Genomic DNA, 22,873 nt, shown 5'->3' on the forward strand with positions numbered 1-22,873 from the left:
AATTAGTAGACTCTTGGAAACAGTACTGCATTCCTGTGCATTGAGGTGGGATCTGAATTTTATTTGGTTATCTCAAAGATCACAGTTTGCCAATCTGACAATTTTGTGATGTCTGATTTGTCAAGATTGCTGGTGTCAGGCCCCAAGGCTTTTCTGGGAAGAGGCGTAGCCTGTGACAGCAAAGAGCTGAGAAATACTGTCTGGCTTTGCATGTCCGACCGTTACGATCAGTATTGGATCTCAGAGGCACATACCTTATAAAAGATGGCTTTCACCAAAGCCTACGGTAGGTGACCTGTAAAGACGGTATGCTCACAATGTTGTTATCCAAAACTTCCAGCTAGTTTTAGAATATGAAGTTGTTCTTTTTCAGAAAGTAAGATTCACTGGTAGATATAGGGCTCAGCTGATGGCAGGTTATTCAGGGCCATGGTGATACATTGCTTTTAGGGCATGTTGTCATCACATCAGTTTTTTTCTGTTTCTCATTAATTACGAATACTTCCAGGATGCAGGTCTGTAAAATGTAATTATTTATTCCACTGGGTGTTTCGTCTCTAGTGTTGCAATCGGAGGCAGCACATGCTCGCCGTGTTCTCACCCGGGGCACAGTTAGCTGGCTGATAGGAAGCAAAGTATTAGCAAGCTTTCTTGAACACAATAGAGGCGTACGGCGCTGAGCAGAAAAGCTTGGTGTGAGGGACTGTGGACTTGAATGCATGAATTGATATGAATTGCTTCGGTCGTGTGGGGGGCGGCCGGGGTTTCTGTTCACCTTTTGCTGTTGGCAAGGCTGTGGAGCAGCCGGGGGCTGTGTGGCAGCGTTGGCCCGTTGGGATCGGCTCCCTGATGAATGCACACGGTTGGCAGCAAGTTCCCACAACTTGCACTATAAATCTGGACCAAAAGTACTACAGGGAACAAATCCGGAGGCAGAGAAACAGCTGAAACCTGCCGTGGTTGCTAATATGGCAGAGAGCACCTGGCACAGCGCTGATTTCCAGTGGGCTGGCGGCTGAGAGGCTTTCCCTTCCCAGAGTCCAGATGCCAGTCCGTTCGTGCCTTCCGCGAGACGCTGGAAGGCCTGTCGTTAACAGCAACGTAATAAATCACGAAGTATTTTGTTGTGTGAAATAGTGCAATCTATTAGACAACCAACAACCCCGGTGGTGGTATTACTTCTCTTTCTGACCACGTCCCCTTCCAGCCAGAGCAGCGCCTGACCGCTGACCGCTAGATGACACTGTTGTATAACGACATGGTCGGCGTAACGGCTGAGACAATAATTTACTTAGAGAACATGTATGTGTATAATTAGGAGTCATCAATGTCTTTCTTTTAAAATAAAATAAGTTTACCATATATAATTAGATATTTCTTAGAAGATGGATTTCATTCTAATTGGGTAAAGCTATGCTGCTGGTTTAAAATATAGCAAAGGATGTATTTGTATTCACTTTCACAGTTTCCATATTTTTTTAGTCCTTGCAATAAATGGATCTGATTACACCTTTTAAATCGATGTTCTCTCAAACTGGTAGGACATAAATGATTGTTCTGTCATCGTGATTTTACTGCCATTGTTTTCAGTGTGTGAGGTTTGTTAGTGATATCTCTCTTAATCTCATTCTGTCTTTCCCCATCCTCCTGACTGTGATCTTGAATCTGTATGTTTTTTCCATCCAAACTGAAGTAATCTATTTAAAGAGCCAACAACTGCCACCACGCATGACTCTAGCTTGACCATGACACTGCAGACTTTCTAGCAGCCGCGAGATCAGTAATCCCCAGCTAACGAAAGCGAGCTCCGAAATGTCTGTTGTGCTGGGGGGTTCTTTAAAAGCTCAGATTTCCTGTAGCTGAGTGTTGCCAATGGAAAATATAGTCTTTACAGATGTCGGACTAAATTCAGTCTAGGTAAAATTCAAATTCAGTGCTTTCGTATAGGGAAAATTGATGCCTTTAAGTTTCTGTGTGAATTCCAAAGGCGCTGGCTAGTCAGCTCCACACCCGGCATGGATAAGGCCTACATCCCTTCCCAAAGAAATTTCATTAATGCCTGAGTTTGCTTCACCGAGTGAGTTCTGGATATTCCCACCAAAATGCTGTGTCACGTGCCAACGTAAGGACTATGCTCAATTTACAGTTCTTTCAGATCTGTGAGAGTTTTGATACAGATGAACTTCCTCAGATGAGCTCTGGTGATGCCAGGCTGGGACAGCCACCACTTTTGCCTTGTGAGTGTTCCCATCCGTCCAATCCTGCAGCTGTCTGACACGTGAGCCGCTCATAACTGGGTTCCTAATTACGACTAGAACTTGTCTGTTAAATCTTGATGGCATCTTTTAAATTAATTTAAATTCTCTTCTGAAAAAAGGTACTCCTGCAATAAAATAATGGCAAAGTTGTTTTAGAATAATTTTCAAAACATGGTTAATAACTACATTGTTGTACCTCAGAAATAACTTGTCTAACTATCCCGGTGGTACGTGGCTTTCTCTGCTATCCTTATATCTCGTATACAAAATTATAGGCTATTACACAAAAGTCATATCTCTGTCTTATTTATTGAAGTGTTGGTTCACTAAATAAAGGATCTCAACAATGATTTGAGCTGGCTGAAAACCTGCTTGAAAATTACGTATTTCAGCAAAAGGTTTTCAACAAGCTCTATTTTTGAAGCTAAAGTACTTCAATTCCCAATGACCAAATTCATTAAAATATAAATTAGCCTAAAGAAACAGATGAATTACAATGGTATGTTTGCATATCATATATTTGGTGTGAATATAACAGTTTCTTCATGTAGAGTAGCAGCTACTGCAATCTTCACAACCCCATAGTTGAGTAAATGACTGTGGGGCAAATGAGGAAGCAAAGAGGACAAGGATGAAAATTATTTGTATTGAATGGGAAAGAATACTGCAGAATTTTGCAGTCTGAATTAAAACCAGTTTCCTCCACTAAGACATATCTTAGCTAATCAACTAGCATAGGAGGTATATGCATGTGTCTATTCTAATAATAGAAAGGGATTTAAGGAAATGTCATGTTTCAATTGTATTTTCAGAATTGTAGGTAATTAGTGATTATTGCAACAAGGGTGAATATGATTTCAGAAATAAAGGTGAAGAGCGATCCGGCTGGATGGAAATGGAATGTCTTATCCAAGGCGAGTTAAGTGATCCACCTGCAGTAAAGACCTTTGAATCTGCAAAAGGCAGCAACAGAAATTTCTCATAAAGTTTGACCTGTTGTTCTGTAAGTAATATACCAGAGACTCCAATACAGAGTATCTTGTCAATTCCTTTTAATAAATGAGGCTGAACTGGTACAGAGGCTTGTGTAGTTTCTCTGATCTGTACCGATTCTCTGCTCTATGCCTTCATGTGTATTTCCGTGAATTGCTGATGCACTTGGCGAGTGAGTTTTCTGTGACTTCAAAGCCAAGCCTTTCGCTTTGCCTTGTATAAAACATGCCTAGAAGCTGGGTACTGAAGAAAATAAGTAGGGAGAAAAATATTGATTTTAGATGCTAGGATAATCTAAGAAAAATGGTTAAAACAAAAAAAAAAAAAAAAGGAAAAAGCCCATCTCTCCATCTCTTCCTAGGTTTCTCATTTTGTTGCCCATAGTTTCCAGAAAATTCTTTTGTAGAGAAGCAATTAGGTCTGTATAAATGCAAACAATAACTGCAAATATTGCATTTGCAACTTCTAGAAGGTATTATGATATTGGAAAATATTTTCTTAAGAGATGCTATTCTACATCACTTCGGCTTTCCAGGGGAAAGGATGAAGAACAGAATGGTTACTGTTCAAGAACGGTGGGCATGAGGTTTATCAGAGGCGTTTTGAACAGGCTTGTGGTTGACATCATAGTGCACAAACCTGATTAGCTTTAACATAATTATCTTTGTTAGCTTTTGTGATGTAACTCGATGTATGTCATTGTGCATTGCTTTGATGAAGTAATGTTAGGAAGACAGTCAAAAGAGCCAAATAGTCCCAGATTTATGCCCTTTTTAGAAGTGACTAAGACATTTTGAATTCTATAGATCAATAGACCTTTATACTTCTAAATCACCTAGAAAATCTTTGAAAATATGACCTTTAATACAGTTCTGTCTTTCCAAACAGCTTCAGGGGTCATCCCAGTTTTCAGATAAATTTGAAGTCAAATAAAATGAGGAACTGCTGAGTTCAGATTCAAACTCAGAAAGAATAAATCACAAGATGTGAAGAAAGTTCCAGGATGAAAGCTTCTCAAAACAATGTGATTTTACTGTATTATCATATCCCACAGGTTCTTCAGTCACATGAGAACTTGAAGCATATAAGTAATCTAATTGAGTAAGTGTGACTATTGCTACTCTTTAAGAAAATGTTTCAGTAAGTCATTGACCTGCAACTGTTTATTGTCTAAAATATCTTCCTTCTTTTTCTTGATATTGTCAAATTTTTCATAACTGAAAGAATTTTTAATATTCAACTTTGTAGCATTTGAAACCAGCTATAAAAAAAATAGACCATTTTATGAGAATTTTACAAACTTCATTTAAACTGAATCCAAGGAAATGGGGGAAAAAGTATTGCAGATGAGTAATTTTTAAGGGATTGGAAGGAAGAGACACCATTATGTAAAGGAATGTTTAGTATCAAAGCATATAAATAGCTTTAGCTGACAGCAGAACAATAACTTCAAAAGATCACAAATTATTCTCAAATTTTAATAAAAAAGGAAGCTAGATTTATTCCATTCTGAAGATAAGAAAGGATGGCTTAATTCTGTCTTCTTTAAGCATTTTTCAGACATGCTTAACTTTTGATTTCAATGTTTTTAATCCTGATTTGCACTAATAAAAACTAGGTGCAAATGAGTGCTGATGAGTCTGTATTGAAGTTAAAGGAATAGTTAAAAATTTCTATGAATATTCATTTAAATTCAGAAATGAATTCCAAATTGATCATGTCTATGACTCTTTGTGAATTTACTCTCTATGAGCATACAAGCACTTGAAATTATCTTTCATGAATACTTGCAAAAGCAAATTTTCAATTAGACTTTTCAGATACTTGCAGAAAATAAATTTTTAGTGATCTATTTAATCGTGAGATTTGGATTTCACATGGTGTAGCCTGGTATTTGCTATCTATTCTATGGGACTGCATACTTGAAGGACTTCAGGGAAGGTTTTGGCTAGGTGGAGTGCTTTGGAAAACCTTTTCCTTGTGAACTGCAGGATTCATCAGAAGCAGAAACAAATTAGAAGATATAAGAAAATAAGAAGCTGCAGATTTCAAATTTCTATTTGAGGAATTTTTTTTTTTTTTTTTTTTTAGTGTATTGAACATTGTACTTCAGTGTAAAGTAAATGTTACAGGCCAATTTCTCCTCATTTGTGCTGTCAGGAGGTTGTCACTGGCAAGTTCAATGACTATGTCCAAGCAGAGTAACTTTAAGAAAGTGTTGTTTGGTTGGTTGGTTTTTTAACCATTTAAGACACAAGAATGTTGATAGAATGCAATGGCTGATAATTTGGGGTAACTTAGAAAAAGTGGTCTACATGCAATGACTGTCATTGGAACTCAGAAATGTGATGTCTGGTTTCAATTAGATGCTAACTTCAAGTAAGAAGCCCTAACGCTAATAAGATGTTTGTATAAAACTGTTTATGGTATATCAAGTTTAAGTCTTGGGCATTGTGTTATGGCTTGCAGGAAGACCTGAAGCCGAAAACAATATTCTTACTAAGGAATATGATAGAAATTACAGTTCAGCAGATCTTCTTCCATAACAGGGGAAGAAACCCATCCCAGTGGGTAAGGCAGGAGGACGGGACGTGTCCTGCTTGGCATGTTTACACTTAAGTTGGCAGAAACAAGGAGAGGAAGGAAGGATGCCTGACCCCTCTGTAGACCTAGTGGGATCAGTTCTGGCCTGAGCTGCGATGCACAGGGACACTGGGAGGAGAAGTCGCTGGCAGCCTGCAGAGGTGTCCACAGGACCCCCCAGGCTAGCCCAGAGCAGGTGAGCTCATCCACCTTGAACGAGGGAAAGGTGCTGCTCAGGGTTTGAGGTTTGCCGGGCAAGGTTTGGACCTGTAATTGCCAGCCTGCTGTGCTGCTGATATTGTGGGGGCTAGGAGAGGTCCTTATCAATAACTGCAGTCTAGAAATGCATTTTTTCATTTTAGTTTAGTTTTTATTTTGTGAGTTTATCCAATGTTGTGCACAAAAGGCTAACCACTTATTTTGCTGGACCTCGTCAAGTGAAAGGTGCGTTTCCTATGGCTGATTCAGGGCACTTTCTTACTTGGGAAGCAAAGAACTGAAGTACACGCTAGCGCACAGGTATTCCCTCGGAGCAGGGGAGCGGTTTCCCACCTAGATACTAGAGTCAGCTGGAGGGCAGGTAACAGGCAGTGCTGGGTCAGTCTCCCTCGGTAGGCACAGCCAGTGCCTCTAACAAGCAGCAGGCGAGGGGGAGATTGTTTATGATGCATAAGGTACCCTAAGAGGGTCGAACAGCTCAAAAGAAATCAGATCAGGTTTCTGAAACTGAGACAACTAAATTATTCAGCATGAACAGCCTTCGCTTGCAAAGGTGCTGAGTACCTTGAATCCCATGTTCAGATATTCTGCAAGCTAAAATACTATCTATTGGAAGAAATGTGTGAGTAATTTAAAGACAGGCATTATTTGGGGAGTTTTCCAAGTGATTTGTAGACAATTTATAAACAAGAAGAGAAGGATGAATAAATTATTTTGTTACGTATTACTTCTTCATCTCTAGTTTTGATACTCAGTGAATCTAGCCCCAGTGCCTAGAAGGCATACATGCCAAGGATTGGATTTCCTGTGTAAATGCTATACAATGTGATAACACAGTTGTACTGCATATTCAGTTTTGGTATGTAACCTTTTAAATAAATTGGAATACTCTTTGTGCCTATACTGGCACACACGGAGAGATCATAAACAATAATTTCGTAAAGGTCACTTCCTCACTAAGCACTTGGAGCTTGTGGCATGAGCTGTATAAGGCTAATAAGGGACATTTATGCTTCTGGTTTTTGGTGGGTGTTAATATTTTTGCAGCTTTGAAGCTCTGTTTAATACAAAGCCACTGTGGACTTTCGCGCTGCAGGTCTGTCTGTGCAGCCCTGTGCCACGGGCCCCTGTGCTGTCTCCCCGTGCTGGAGGGCTGGCAGCGAGGTCCCGCACTGGCTGCGAGGCCCAGGGGTTACTCAAGGAGGCAGCGTGATGCAGCATGGCCAAGGCTGGGAGCATCCTTCCTGCTGTGAATGAGGGGAAACATGGCAAGATCCAAACCGTGGAAGGCTGCTCACCTTTTGTGTCAGTAGCATCTCAAAACAAAGAGGAATCTCACCAGTTTAGCATCCTCAGGAACCTGGGCAATACATGAGTGCCAGCAGCGGCTGAGGGACCTGCACAAGGTGAGAGGTACCAGCTATGCTTGGAGCTCAGTCCAGCTGCTTAGCACATTGCTCAGCTTTTCCTGCTGGTGCCCTCAAAGGCACTAATGAAGTTGTTGGTGGAACCATTTTATTTTGGTCCAGTGGAAAACTTGTTCTCTTGGTCTTGCTTGTCTCCAGCAAAATATTTTGTCTGAGGGAATTTTTAGAAGCTCATAGTCTGTCCAACCAGCATTAAAACCAGCTATGTCTGCTGGTCTTTAGAAACAAAGGCACATTTTTTTACAAGCTCTCCTTCTATTATACCTGCTGGGCTGTTCTTCTTTTCTGTGACTGACAAGATAGCCGAAATCAATACCCTTTTATTTTCAGACCTCTGTTATTTTAAGGAAATCCACATCTGTGTTGCTGACAGCTAGTGTAGGGGAAAGTTATTCCCCGCTGTAGTGACATCAGAGGACACCCTCAGCAGTGTAAGCAGAGTCTATCTGGTGTCATTAGAATAGCCCCCAGCCTGTGGATGTGTGCGGCGTTTGGGGGCCTCTGCCCCACAGGAGAACTGAGCAGGAGGCTGAGATGGTGCGTTTTAACTCCGAGATGTTTTCTCTCCGATTCTGCCTGCCGGCGTAAGGCCACCGTGGCTCACAGAAAGAACAAGATGTTTGTAATGGTATAGGCAATACGCAGAGGTGTCGTAATTAGCAAACATCACAGTGTGCCCGGGGAAAGGATGCTTGACGTTTCAGGCACGGCCTCCCTAGCGGGCAGAGGTCGGTGCTGCCTGCCGCAGGAGGCAGCTCGTCTGTTTGCTCGCGGGGATGCTCCCGCGCTGCCTCTGCGCAGCTGGAATTGCCCCCATCACGGACACGGTGCTGCGCAGAGCCAGGGCTGGAGCTGGGGTGGCAGCCCAGGTACCTGCCAGCTTCTGCTGCCGGCATCCACGCTGCTCTGGTGTTTATTCAATACCTAGGAATTTTATTTAAAATTATTTCAGTTCTCTCTCAGTGAGAAGCCCTTGAATGCATGATTCAAAGCTTTGATTTTCTCTTCTGTGGAAGACCCATGCCTAGCATCAGTCTGTGATCTTGGAGAGGTTACATGCGCTCAACAACAGACATGTTCGCCCAAAAGTTTAAATTACCCAGGTGGCTCTTATCCTGGAAAATCTCTTCACTATTTGTGTGGGCAAGCAGATAAAAATCAGTATTTCCCAAATTTAAAGTATCAGTGAGAGTTTTTCTAGCCCCTCCTGCATGAGTGTGGACAATCTTATTAATAGATTGACTGTTTTATGGGATCCTTAAAACTCACCTAAATTTTGACATATTTGCATGACAATTTTAAACAAAGTCATATATTCTATGGTATTATAAAAGTATGTATTTGTAAGGGTTTTTTTAACATTACAAAATGCAGATCTAGGTTTATACTTGTCCCACATCCCCTCACAGACTGTAACTGTTTTTCCCTCAAGCTGATGCATTGTGGCTAGTAATTTCACTCCGCTGGCAGTATTTGTCTGACCTTCCCCACAGGGCCTGATCCCTAAATCGAAAGGAATTTTTTGTAAGATACTACACAATCTTCCCAGAAAAGGGATAGGACTTCAATCTCATAAAAAGGAATAAACGTTGTAATTTCCCTTGTGATTGGTAAGCATCATTTGTAAATGAACCTGCTTTGTGGAATAGTGAAAAACGGTTGGAGCAGTTAAAAAATGGATCGAATACGGAGAAAATATATTCCCGCAAGAAAGAATATAAAGTTATAAATGGGGAATACAAATGATTTTTAGACATTAAATTAACAAATTAATTTGGCTGACATTACTTCCAATTTACATGGAAACAATTTTTCACATTTTCCATGTAGACCATTTTCCACGTTCTACTGTGACTGAGGGAAAAACAAAGCAGATGAGTCCTTTAAGGCAAGAGGAAAACATCCCGAAAGTCATTTTAACTCAATCCAAGAGTTGTGCAGCGGGCAGAGATTCAGGGAATGACAAAGGCACGCACAGAGGGAGGCAGTGATGCCAGGGTAACAGCTGGTATCTCAGAAAGCCCAGTTTGCTTTTCCCGTGAGTCCTCTGCGTGGAGGCTGGGGTGGAGCCGCTTGCTGATCAGGCCAGGCTCTAGCAAGAAGGTTGCTGCTGTGGAGTCACGGGGCTGAAACTCGTGGCTTGCGATGCCCCAACCGATTGGGATTGAGTACAGCAAAACTAGATCCGAACTCCAGACTGCCATGGACGGGTGGAAAGCCCGTTCCTTGCCCGGCCACAGGGACTCAGTGGGAATGCCCGCACCAAGGAAAGGTCTCTGGGGTGGGCTTGTTTCAGTTCTGCTCACACGGTAGATGTTACCACTAGGCTAGGAGGACATGTGCGGGCCCATCTGTGTTCTTCTGTCTCTTCTGTCAGAAGACTCTGAAGCAGCTTTTTAATTTGTAGCTCTTTGTTTCTCATATTCTTTCTGAACACCCCAAAGCTGAACAGCTGGTGATGGCCAAAGATCTATGTTAAGGCACTAGTTCCACAAACCACAGCATGGTCACGCTGCATGATAACAACATCCAGTGTGTTTTGGTACAGGAGGACCCAGGTGAACATCTTGGCAGGTGCAGCTAATCTGCAGAAGCAGAGTCCAGCTCCTGAGCCCCCATGAATAGCTGGGAACAGCCACAGGCAGCAGCCTGGTTTGAGGCTGGGGATGGTGGCCGTCTGGTTCCTCCTGCTGCTGCATCCTTCCCCATCTTCTAGTTGAGGAGAGTAAGAAACATCCACTTACTCTTCCTAGATCAAGCTGTAACTAGGCCACAATGAGACATTACAGGCATCCTTTCTTCCTACTCAGGCACGTAAGCCAGGCTGAAAAACTAGCTGAGTCGAGCCTTGCACGGTGACACTACGTGACCAAAAGAAAAGTGCAAATATGCCTAGAATTCAGGACCTCAACTCACTATTGTAAGGACATTTCAGACAGAGGATAGAGGACAATATGTGCATCCAAAAGACAGTGCGTGTATAAAAAGTCTAACAAATAGTTCTGATTAGTTCCGCGAGCAGTTAAAAAAAAAATAAAAATAGTTCAATAGCTCTGCTACCATGGTCTGTTTTGATATTGAAGTTTAGTAGCAAACTATGTGAAATCAGCCGTTCACATTAACTGTGGCCAGGGGAAAGAAACGATAGTGTGAAGATATTAGGAAGAGAGAAGCAGAAAAATAGGTTGCCCATTCTTCTTTCTTTCATCTCTTGCACAGTTTGGCAGAGAGTTTGGGAAGGGGCTTTTTGCCTCTTCAGGGAGAGACATAAACTTGGACCACACAGTCTCAAACTCTGCCAGCTTGTCATTCAGCTCATGGATTCAAGATGTTGCATATTAATAGCACTCCCTGATGGCTGGTGGATGGGGTCTCTCCACCTATACAAAATAAGCCTCTTGGCACAACAAAGTACAAAAGAGGCCCACACAGGAAAAAAAAATGCACTTGAGAACTGGTTTGGAGAAACTGCACAGATGCTCATGTGCAGATGCATATTTCAGATGTTCTTTTTCCTGATTAGCATGCAGCAAACTCACCTGTTTTGCTGCCTAGAGGAGTCACGGCAGAAATGGAGAAACACCTGCGTGAGTTCAGTTCTTTTTCCTTATGAATATGATTTCCACAGCACCCTTTTTCAATTGCCCTTCTGCGTAGCCACTGAAACCCTTTCCATCTCCCTCTTGGACATGCCTAAGCCAGCAAACATGAGGTAGTACTTCAGGATGGAGACAAAGCATGACTAGTGCAGGGAGCTGCACGTTGAGAAGGGGAGAAGGGAATGGGCGGGTGGGCTGGTCGCACCAACTCTTACTGTACAGGTGCACTGGGGATGCTCGGGCAGGACGGGTTCTGGCATGGCTGAGGCAGGAGGATGACCTCCCAGGACCTGCACGAAAAGCTTGCATTCCTGATCCGCAAAGGACCCGATGCTCAGCACGTGTGTAGCCTTACCTGAGGTTTGGTCATGAGATCCAAGAAAATGAAGCAGGCTGCTTCCCCTGGCCCCTGCGGTGTGCTGGTTACCATAAGTGTCTGTTCTTAATTATCACACTGGGCTCTGCAGGCAGATCCTACGTACACCAGGGAAATAAATTTCTTTTGTGCTTTGCTCCATTGTAGCTTACTCCAATGCAGAAAGCACAGCTCAGTTCTGACCGTGTGTTTTGTGAAAATGAGCCACAGGAGAAGGCGGGGAGAGGGTTGCTTATACATGTGTGGGTATCTGATGCAATCCACAGTGTGAGCCACGTTTTTCTGGATATTTCAGCATATACTGAGAATGACACATGAGCAGTCCAAGCTATTTTCAGAACTGACAGTTTTTCTTTTCACTCCAACAATTGCTTCTTCAATACACTAGAGTACGGAAAGTGCTTCAGTAAACTTTTAATTAGGAATAGGAGTAACAGTGAAACTAAGAGAAAGCTTTAGCCAAAACAACAGCTGACCTCAGCTCATGCCTGTTTTGCAGGTTTTTATTAGCTTTTTGAAAGAAATCGCACACCTTGGCATTTGTTGGTTTGTGGCAAAGCTGAAGGCAGGAGTCCTCAAACAGCCTAAGAAAGATTGGTTTTATGATGCTCTTGACCCAGGAAAGACCCAGCAGAAATCTGCTCTGAGGGGAGTCATGGGCTAAAGCAGTCTGGATACATTTTGATCTGAACTCTCAGGTACTTCTCTAAACCAAAATATTCAAAATGTTTGAGGTTTTAAAAAGGCCTAAAATCTTCCCAGATCCTTACAACAGAGAACAGATTACAAGCAGAAATCTCCAGATAAATCTGAGATAGATTTTTGTTGCATTGGCTCTTTCATACTCTTTGACTGAAGTCTGCTGACTGACACCAAGAATGTAAATACGCTGTGGAAGGGGTCTCTATTTTTTCTTAAGCTGTCTCAATCAATTAGGTGTTTGAGGCATGGCGGTGTATTTCCTAAGAACTTAATTTCTTTGTGTTACCCTCCTGACGAAAGTAACCAGTCCCTCCAGAGTTTGCAAAGGAAGACGCGTCCCACAGAGCTGGTGCTGTGTGCACTACATGTAGAAAGATACGTTTAACGAAAGATGAGAAATTATGGATCAAATAGTGATGTGGAAGCCACTCTCACAAACAATGAAGATCATTCTGGATGCACTCCAAATATCATTACTATTGTTTAATTTCAACTCCAGTCCTGCATCTGCTTAAGATAGTGTCAATGATAATAATCCTACCAGACAGATATAAAATACAAAACTGAAATTACATTGCTCAATTATTTTGTTTACTAGTGGTGTTAAACTACTGTTTTTGTCTGAATCATGCAGGAGAGCTATGATTTTTACCTCTAAACTCCTCTGAAAATGCAGCAGTTTTGCATCAATACCTATCTCTTTCCAGATTACGTTATATGAATGAGTTTGATAGGAGTCACCATGGTGAGGAAAGGATAATGGAATTTCAGGTAAGAGTTCTTCATAATGAATTCATTCCTAACACCATGTTAACACCCACACGTGGAATTAGGGACCTTTGTAACACAATGCAACAATTTACTAGAAATCACAAAACACCAATTATAGAATTGGACTGAAATTGGCTGCCAAATCCTCCGTCCCTGATAAAAGAAGGGTAGGTAAAGTCATGTCAGCACATTTTAACTCCTTCCTAAAAATCCACCTGGGTCCATTGTGTCCTTCCTCAGTGATACAGAAATAGGTTGACTGCAGTGCTGTGTGTGTGACATGAAATGCAAAATAAAATAAAAATGAATAGGTCATGAACAGTAGTGAATATGAACTCAGTTTGGATCATATTTATTTAAATAATTACAGCAGATCGTTAACTCTAAGAATCTCCTGATTTATGCAAGTGAAAAAGGAAAGAGAGTCAGCTTCTATATTGTATATTTAGCTTGATAAAAGAAAGCAAGCCCGTATGGAAGAAGCTTGCGACTGAGGTTCCTCAGCTGATATTTTGTAAAAGCACAATTAAATGTCAGTATTTTAGAGAGAACTCTTAAATCCTCAGACTGAATCTTGTCTGTTTTTACTGGTAGCAGGGTACCAAACTGTAAGCAGAACTGAGCAGGATCTGACTTTCCATCACAGACAGTTAATAATTAAATCAAACATTATATTCAACAATAGAACATATGCATCAGCTTCTTTCAAATTGCATTTCCTTCCTGTTAGATCCATTAGTGTAAACCAGACTGCCTTTAGAAAACCCCTTATTGCTGCTGTCTTTCAGCACAGTTCCTGAAATGGATAATGTGGTGCATATTATGGGCAATTACACAGAACTCCCTAGTGATAGGGTTTTAGAGTTTCAGAATAAAACAGCTGGAACTACAGGGCTGTAAACTAATCTGAAAAAGAGACAATAGCAAGACATTTAATGTACATTGTTAGAACATGGACAAAGACTAGATGTGAAATACTACATATCACCATACCTGCTGTATCGCACAGCATCTTCTCTGCAAAATCCTGTTTAACTCTTGAAAGACTAGACAGTCAAAAGGCAAAGACTTTGCCATGAACAAATGCACACACAGCTGTATAACCTGAGCTAATTGGAAACATTAAAGGAAGAAGTCTTGATCCAGAGCCCTGCTTTTCTCTTAATGTCAGTGGAGTTTGAATCAAATCCAGAACCCTATTCAAAAATGATAATTTATTAATGAATGCATAATGAATATATACCTAGATAAGCTAAGAAACTATGTCTCCATCCCACTTTTACTGTTTCAATACACTCTGAAAATTTAGTATTTATTTTGGATGCAAAAATTGCATTTGCTCTTGGATATATCAGGACTACTGCTACAATACGTACTGCTTGATCCTCCATCAATTCAAATTGACGGCAAAGCTCCCATTAATTTTAGTAATACAGCAGCGAATTTTTAGAATAGCACATGCATCATTTGGAAGCACAATGACCGTGATTACATGTGTAATCACAGTAATTGTACACACAATTACTGGTTGGGTATCTAACTGCCTTTCAAAAATCAGTCGCTCTACTTGCATGTATACTCACAGCAGTCGCTTGTGCAAATACAGTGCAGCCCAGAGCATCTTGCCACTGAAATAATGCAGAAGAGGGCTCTGTCTGTGGCAGTAGGTATGTAGGATACAGAAGCATATGTTTATGTTGCAGTGGTGTGAACAATAAATAAGAAAGGAAGAGAAATGGTTGCAGTGTCTCTTTGGGAAAGTAAAAATGTGAAATTACTTCAACTAATTTTTCAAAAGGACAGAGACTGATTTTTCACCAGCTCCTTTCTTCTGAGTCTCCTTATCAGCAGGGTCCAGCAGGCATCAGCAAGTTAGCATTTTGTAATGCTGTGGCAAAATGATAAAATAATTTAGAAAATAACAGCACCATACTGATATAAAATAAAAAATAAACCAAAGCTGAGTAAAATTTTGCAGCTTAAAATATTCAGAAAACAATTCAAATTTTCAACATTGTGTGCTGTGAATTTCTGACATTGCAGAACCTGAAAACCAGCTGTTGTGGCTAGCTCTAGTTTAGAAAGCGACTCCTTTTGCTCAGAAGATTGATTTTTGTAAGTCATAGTGGCGTATAAAAGCACATCGTCTACAGATAGTGGTAAGACTTCCGGATGCATCCTTTCGGTCAGCAAAATGGTAGCAGCAGAAAATTTGACACAAAGCATTTTATTCAGCTGTCCCTTACACTCATGGCTTCCCTCTTCCCCAGGAGAGCAATGAGTCTGCTTTCCTTTCCCAGTAGCAGCTTCATGGCCCCACGGTAGAGGGGAAGAAGGAGCTGGACAGGCTGGCATGGCCGCCCAGCCTTCGCTCTCCCGAGGAGTCTGAGTGAGGGAAGGCTGGGCCGAAAGTCGACATGAGGAAAAGTAGCAGATGTAAATTAAAAGCCAGGGAATACCCTCTTCCAGGGGCAAAAACGGACGCCCTTTTAGAGGATAAAGCACCAGGGGATGTGTCAGGGTGAGCAGGCAGCTCGGCGCCTTCAGGAACCCCCTCACCCTGCGGTGACAAGCGATGGCGCCCGCACCGAGGGCCTGGGGCGGGACGTGCTGCCCCGCACGCAACTGAGCACGGGGCAACATCGCCGCCTCTGGCAGCCCCGAATCTAAGGTGAAATGAAGATGTCTTTCCATATGGAAGAATGCTAAAAATGGCTATATGAACTTTTTAGTAGGCTGCATGTTGCCAGGGGAGGGTGGCTAGGCTGGGCAGCCTTCAGTGGCCTGCACCTCATATGTTCACCAAGGGGGAAACCTTGTAAAATTTGCTAGGGTGGATGTAATGATTACAAATTACACATGCTGCCTAAACAAGATCTGTGTATGAAACACCATAATGTTTGGCAGTATTTGGGTCTTGACTTCACTTGTTTTAGAGGTTGGAATTTTGAAGCTCAGCCCCGTATGTGGGATTTCAGTCCATCAGACCCCCCTGTCAGGGTTTGGGAAGTTCGGCCCCAGGCTCCGGTACCTGGAGGAGACAACAAAGGGACGGCCTCTGTCAGGCAGCAGAGGGAACAGTTCAGATGCTTTGAAAAATGTTTGCTCTGCTACTGGAAAGCTTCAGCACGTTTCCTCCAAAAGGCATTAGCTTTGTCGCTGAACACAAGGCCAGGGAGCATCACGCCACGTACACGGCTGTGCTTCCTGGGTGCTCAGAGTCCCGCCGTCACGTTGGCTTGACAAGTTTGCAAACTAGCTTTATGTCAGTTAATCCAAATGCTGTGTCCCATTCCCTTTGCATGAATAACTGCTAGTTTTTTAAAACTTTATTGTAGTACTTGCCTCTCTGCTTGATTCTCTACAGCCATTCTGCTGAAAAGTGCAGCAAATTTTGCTCTTAATTTCGTTAGACTAAATACGAAGTAACTGAAGTCCAGTCAGCTCTGTATGTTACTTTGGGTCTGCAGTCTTGTACACAGGAGCTGTGCATGTGGACTGAATTCAGCACAAAACATTAAATGCAGTCTCTTTTGTAATTAACATTAGAGAGCTGCATGATGTCTTGAAGCTAAGAAATCCCACAAGCCCTGTAGAAAACGTTTCTTTTTACAGTTCTGAAGTGTTATTCAAGGGAATTCACCCTAAAAGATGGAAAACTGCTGGGACATGAAGAATATAAAGCTCTAAGACTGTATGTGGGAGAAAAGTTCCCTCAGAAGCATGCACTTAGTCTCTGATACCTTTGGTGATACGTGCTGCCTCGCCTGCCATCTCTGCAAGCGTGGCCTCACTTAGGCTGTTGTTGCAACATGCGTCAGGCAAAATGAAAACAGAAATTTGGGAAAGGATATAATTAACCTACTTGTGAACATTAACCTTAAATATCGTGCTAATTACCTCACTAATTTAATCACAGCAGATCTCAAACTTGTTTGTTAAATATTTAATTCTGCAAATTGTTTTTGATACAGAGGTGTGGGTAGCTTAGTGTGAATGTAAGTTACTCTGTAAAACTTTTTGCAAAACCATTCTATGTTGGCAATTCAGTGGACAGACTCCACTGTCAACAAGACTTTTAATGGCAATCACAGAAAACGCACCCTGAGGCCAAGAGATATAGTGCACTATTATTTTAAAATCTAATGAACACGTTGTGCAGGGAGTAGACCAGGGTAAATTTCTGCCTGCACATCTTCAGGTTTGATTCCACGGGAGTCTAGACTGGAAAGCTCTGTTTTCCCTTGCTTCTTTGGTTGTGGTGCAGCTGTACGGTTTATCTATTCACCTCTTGATTACTTGAGTCACTCAGCAAATGATGTCCTTGATCTTCAGCCCTTCTTATCAAGTGAATATTTTGTGCTAAAAGTAACCTAAAATGTGTTTAGATGCTCCAGTTACAATGCCGCCCAAAGTGGCTCTAATTATTCCTGAGAGGAAGCTTTTGAATTTGGGAGTGTTTGTTGAGAAGATGAAAGCTCAGTGTTTGTTCCTGCCTCCCCGATGGGAAGGGAGCCGTGCTCGCATGGCCGCCCGCAAACAGCCACCAGGCTCAGCGGCGCACAGCGAGGCAGGGGCACCGGGATGTCTCCAACCGCTGCGGCTGGGACAGCAAACGGCCAGGCTGCGGGTGCCGGGGGAAATCCCAGGTGGAGGGGACAGCCAAGCTGGGACGAGCCCTGGAGGCTGGGGGCACCCCAGTCCTCTGTCCCATGGGAAGGTGGGGGGTCTCTGCTGTGCAGGGCCTCCTCTCCCACCATCCCTCCCCAGGAGCTTCAGCCAGCCCCGCATTTCAGGCTGTGCTTCTTCAATTTTATTTTCTTCATTTTTGTTATATATGTCTCCTTAATTGAGGAAGAAGGTGAAAGATTGGGGTTGACGTTGTGTTTCTGCACCGTAATTCTTACTATCAGAGGAAGGTACAAAGGTATGCTAAATCCAGGTGATGGCTCACAGCAGACCTCTGACAGGAGCTATTTGATTAGTCAGGTGTCCATATAAATACCTATTTGGGACTATATTATTACCTTATCATATATTATTCAGAATTTCATCCTGATTGCCTATATTTATTTATTGCACACTTACACACACGATTCATGCTGTTTCGTTCATCCCTGGCAATAAGAAACAAATTTCTGTGAATTTAGCTGAATAAAGCTGTGTTTGTTCTTGTTAGTCATCAGAAGTCTGGTTCTTTCTATGCATTATCTCAATTTCTGGGCATTTTTTTCCTTCATTTACTCCAAAAATGACTTCAATACTAATGAATACTGAAAGACAGCCAAGACAGGATGAACTTTTGGACAATTTATGCAAACACGACAGATGAGAATAGATTTACTATAAACATGTCAGGCACAAAAGACTTGACTGCTTTTTAAATACAGTGATACTGGAAGAGATTTATGGATATTTTCAACTGTTCATTAAAGAGAAAAATATTTTGAAACTATAGGCACTATCCTTTTATCCATTTTTGCCTTCCAGGCTGAGTTGCAAACCTTTGATGTTTTCTTCACCAAAAAATAAAAGTAGTTATGAATTTATTTCTCCCAAGCACTTTCATTTTTGTGTCAATTTACAGTTTTTATTACATTCCTGGCAGTCCAAATTATGGTGTTTGGAGAGCAGCTAGAGTCCACAGCTCTGAGTTTTCTGAAAACAGGGATGAAGTTCACTTAATGATGCTTTCTGGCCACTGCCTTTTTTCTTCTCCTTTAGTAATAAAAGGTTAATAAAAATCTATGAATACTTTAACTGCCTGCTAAAGCAGCCAACCAATTAAAGGTTATTCTAATCTAAATGACTGGAAGCCACTTGAATTGAAAAAGTTAACATGCAATGGCTAGTACCTGCTGGATCAGATTAATAAAATGGAAAGTCTTAGACATGAAAATCATGTATAAATGTAGCCGCTATCGTTGACTGAGGCATCAGTTCTTACAGCCAGACAGGCATATACTTAACTGTATATTTTCAGAGTCTGCTCCTGTGCCCTTACAAATCAATAGTAAGCCTTGCTTTCAACTTCAGTGCAACTGAGGTTGTTGTCAGTCAATGATTTTGCAAGATGAGATCGAGATATTGGAATAGTTTCATGGAATTATTGGATTCTTTCTTCCTAAACCAGTGTTAAACTCATATAAGTAGTAAGGAATTTCAACGTGAAAATATATGTTCTTGCATTGCTTCTTAGAAGCATCGTATCTTGCCAAATCTCCTGTGAAGTCAAAACAGTGCACCAAAAGGATAGCAGGAAGGACTGTGCAGTGCTTGAAGATCTAATCCTGCATACTCACAGTGCTGACTGTGCTCTTGCTTTTTGAGAAGATGGAGAAAGATGGAGAAAGAGCAGATCTGGGTGGAAAATAACACAGTTTTCATCGCAACCTTAGAAGGATATGCAATCTCATAGCAGAGTGGTTTCAGCATTCTGAGACCCTTCAAAATAAGGCAGGAAGCTTAATAAAGGCTTCATTTTTGAAAAAACAAACAAACAAACAAACAAACCAAACCCCCATATGGTTGAAAGTAATATTTTAACAATTTTTACTGGACTTGCATTTCCAGCTTTTTAAATTAAGAGCCACAAACCAACACACATTTATAAATAACATCATACAGTGGGAGATAATGCAAATGTCTTTATAAATAACACAGTATAGCTTAAATCATTATTTTTAATGCCTTTATTTTTTGTTCCTATATGACCAGGTCTGTGCTGGTCTGCATTAATTAAATTTAAGTAGGATTTCTAAGGCCAGATCATCATTACTTCTGTGTTCCTGATTTAAATCTGCAGTAAAACATTTCTCCATTTAGTTTGGTGCTTTTGTGTCATATTTCATACACTAGTTGTCTCTTAATTAAATCCACGATGGCCCACCAACACAGACTATTAAAATAACTATACTTTGCACTTGACATATTTATGAGACAGATTCATAAGAGTATAGACTGATACTTGAACTACTCACTGAGAAATGCTAATAAGATTATGATGAAGGTAAGATTAGAACATTCGTCTCCTTTTCTCTTCTCTCTTCTTTTTAGAAATTTATTTTTATAACTGCAATTCACTACTTCTATTTCAGGCTCTTTCATGTTGTTGTATATACCACCAGTTCTTTCTGTGTGGATTTATTGTGGCAATGAAGAGTGGGAAACTGCTAATTTGTATCACACCAGTAAAGCGCCTTAGTATTGTGTTCCTTGAAGTATGAATGTTTGCAGATGGCTGTAAAAACTTCACAGGGGATTGACATGTTCAAGATAATGCATATTAAGGAATTAGTATACCTTTGGAACTGGGTGATGTAAAATACGGATTATCGGGAAATGCCACATTGTTTTACCTCTATCGCCTTACTCCTTCGGTAGTGCTGTTGGTGTAGGGCTGGCTGGGTCCGCTCCTGCGGGAGGGAGGAGGCAGCGGCGTTGTGCCTGTGAACTCCTTGTTTGCTGCGTGTCGTTGTGCCAGGCAGGACATGGCCTTGCCCATCTCCCAGCACAACATATTGGCACGTCACGGGCTGCGTAGTTTGCTCTATGCAGTTTGGCTGTCACTGCAGTGTTTGAAATCGCGTAGATGTATGGCCTCGGCAGTTAAGAAAAACCGAAAAGGAAGCAAATCCACAAGTCTCATGACTTGAAAGGTTGCTTGACCTATGCGCTAAGATTTGATCATTTGCATGTATGGATATCTTGAAATGACCTTCTTAGCATCATTTATTGACAGAGTTGCTGATATCATTTGTTCGATAGGGTTTTTTTATAATTTGGGTGTGGAGGGTTCAAAGAACTCCATATTTGAGAAAAATGTTGCTAGAAGTGAAAAAGCTGCTAAGTGAACGAGGACTTCTGTCACTTTTCAGGACCAAGACGTCCACCTCTTTAGGGACCTTTTCCCTCTCTCTCCCTTTTTTTCCCACTCACATCCTTCCATGGAAGGGCTCCGGCACATCGCTGCGTCAGGGGTCTGTGTGGGGGTACAAATGTAGAGGGCTCGAAATTGCATGCAGTTTGAAGGATATTTATATTACAAGTGTGGTGTATAGAAACCCAAACGTACAGATTTTTTTGATGATAATACATCACTCTGCTTTATACTGGTATTCTTTATGAAAGCGACAAAAGCATCAAATGTTGGGATTTAATTTAGAAATAAATACAGTATTAGAAAGTAAGAATAATAAAGATATATTAAATATTTCATCCTCTACAGAAATGAACTAGATACAGTTCAGGGAGCTTCACTAAACACATTAAGTCTAATAAAATCGCCTACACGTACTCCTGACACTAGTAGTAATTAAAATAACTTGTTTCAAAAAACTGGTCCTATACATGAATACTTATTGGCAATTATTTCTAAGTTCTTCAAACCAAAGATAACGTAATTTGATTCACACACAACGTTCTTGTAAACGTGGTTCATACTGGGGTTTATATGCAGCTTAGGACTGTTAATTGCCATTTGGAGCCTCACAGTAAAATAGAGTTCAATATGTCGCTTTTTCTGAAGTATTGAGAAATGTTTGAGAAATGCTTGTCTTAGTCTAATCAACTGTGAATAATTTATTTCTGAGTCCTACTTTTCAGTATAAGTGGATCTGACTTTCCTCAGAGCTTCTAAAGTCTAATCAACTTGTTACATTCATTTAATTAAGGAAATCTGTAACGAACTGTGAAGTGTATGTACCAACAGGCTTTTTTGTTGTGTAAAATTGGCGTATTTTCATTGTGAATGTGATTGTGTTTGTTTATACTGACAGGTGGCCTCTACTAAACAAATCAATTTTTTTTCTACATGTATAGGTCAATATGAATAGCGTATAAACTGTTTTCTGAACTGCCTCTCTCCTGGTGCACCCACCACCCAGCTTCCCGAATCCACGCAGCTGTAGCTGTCAGGCCATTCTCATTTCTGGAAGGGTTACAAGTACGTAAGTGTTCTTCCGTGCTTCAGAGAGAAGGGAGATGTAATAGAGGTGTGACATATGAGAGTGTGGATAAGAGACTCACTTTTTTAGTCACAGTTAACCTGAAAAAGGTCATCACAGTAGAAGATTAAAACACTGCCACAAGCTTGCGGTCAGGATCTGCACACCACAGAGTTACCGAGAGGAGCGCAAAGGAGTGAGCTAAGGATGCTGAGAGAAAGTCCAGTCTGTGTTTCCCAGCCCAAAGTAATTTGTTCTCATTTCTCTGAGAAATCAGAATCATTGGAAGGAAGTAGCTGGTAAAATAAAGGGCTCCTACATCATATATGCATTTAAAAAAAAATGAACCACCACCTCCTATATTTATTTGTTAATAAATGTTTAGAAGCCCATCATTCCTTCCACCATTATGTGACATGAGGAACATTTTTTATTAAAAATAAAGAGAGATGCTGTGGGGATTGACACACTTTTTTTTTTTCTCCTTATGCTCAGACAAACTCTTCAGCCTCAGAGAAAAGATCCTTGACCCTGGTCTAAAATACTGTCCGGTGCTTACGGGATGTAATAAGAAAATCATCAAAACTGTCCTTGGCAGCATGTTTCTTTCCATTAGTTGATTAAAACGGTTTATTGTTGCCTACAGCACCATTGCTTTACGTGTATTTTTTTTACAAAGAGCAGATGTGCCCGTGTCTTGCACTGTTTCTCTTTGTGTGGTTTTTGATAAATACAGAAGTGAAATCACGACCTGGGCAGATCCCCTCTGCGAAGCTGCAGAGAGGGGAAGCAGGGGAAGGTGAGGGGTTCGGCGAGAGGGCCGGGGTACCGGCCACGCGGGGAGCAGCAGGGGAGGGCGGCGTGGCAGCAGCACTCGGGCACGGGGCTTGTGCAACGGCACTGCAGACAGTAGGAGGAAAGGCACGCAAACCTGCAGGCAGCAAGTGCCCAGAGTAGGGAAAAAACCCCAAAATCTGGAACTATCTGCCTGCCAATGCTG

The 22,873-nt window shown here is 41.4% G+C and overlaps 1 long non-coding RNA gene across 1 annotated transcript in view; it reads left to right on the forward strand.

Moving 5' to 3' along the window:
• The window catches only part of LOC129209218 (uncharacterized), a 40,052-nt gene extending 17,543 nt beyond the window's left edge, over positions 1-22,509 (forward strand). The window contains exons 3-4 of the long non-coding RNA XR_008578015.1: positions 21,749-21,872; positions 22,369-22,509. This is a non-coding gene — a long non-coding RNA (uncharacterized LOC129209218). The remainder of the gene's footprint in view (positions 1-21,748; positions 21,873-22,368) is intronic.
• The last annotated feature ends 364 nt before the right edge of the window (positions 22,510-22,873 follow it).

Source organism: Grus americana, chromosome 8 (genome assembly GCF_028858705.1).
Source record: "Grus americana isolate bGruAme1 chromosome 8, bGruAme1.mat, whole genome shotgun sequence".
In the NCBI taxonomy this organism is placed as follows: domain Eukaryota; kingdom Metazoa; phylum Chordata; class Aves; order Gruiformes; family Gruidae; genus Grus; species Grus americana.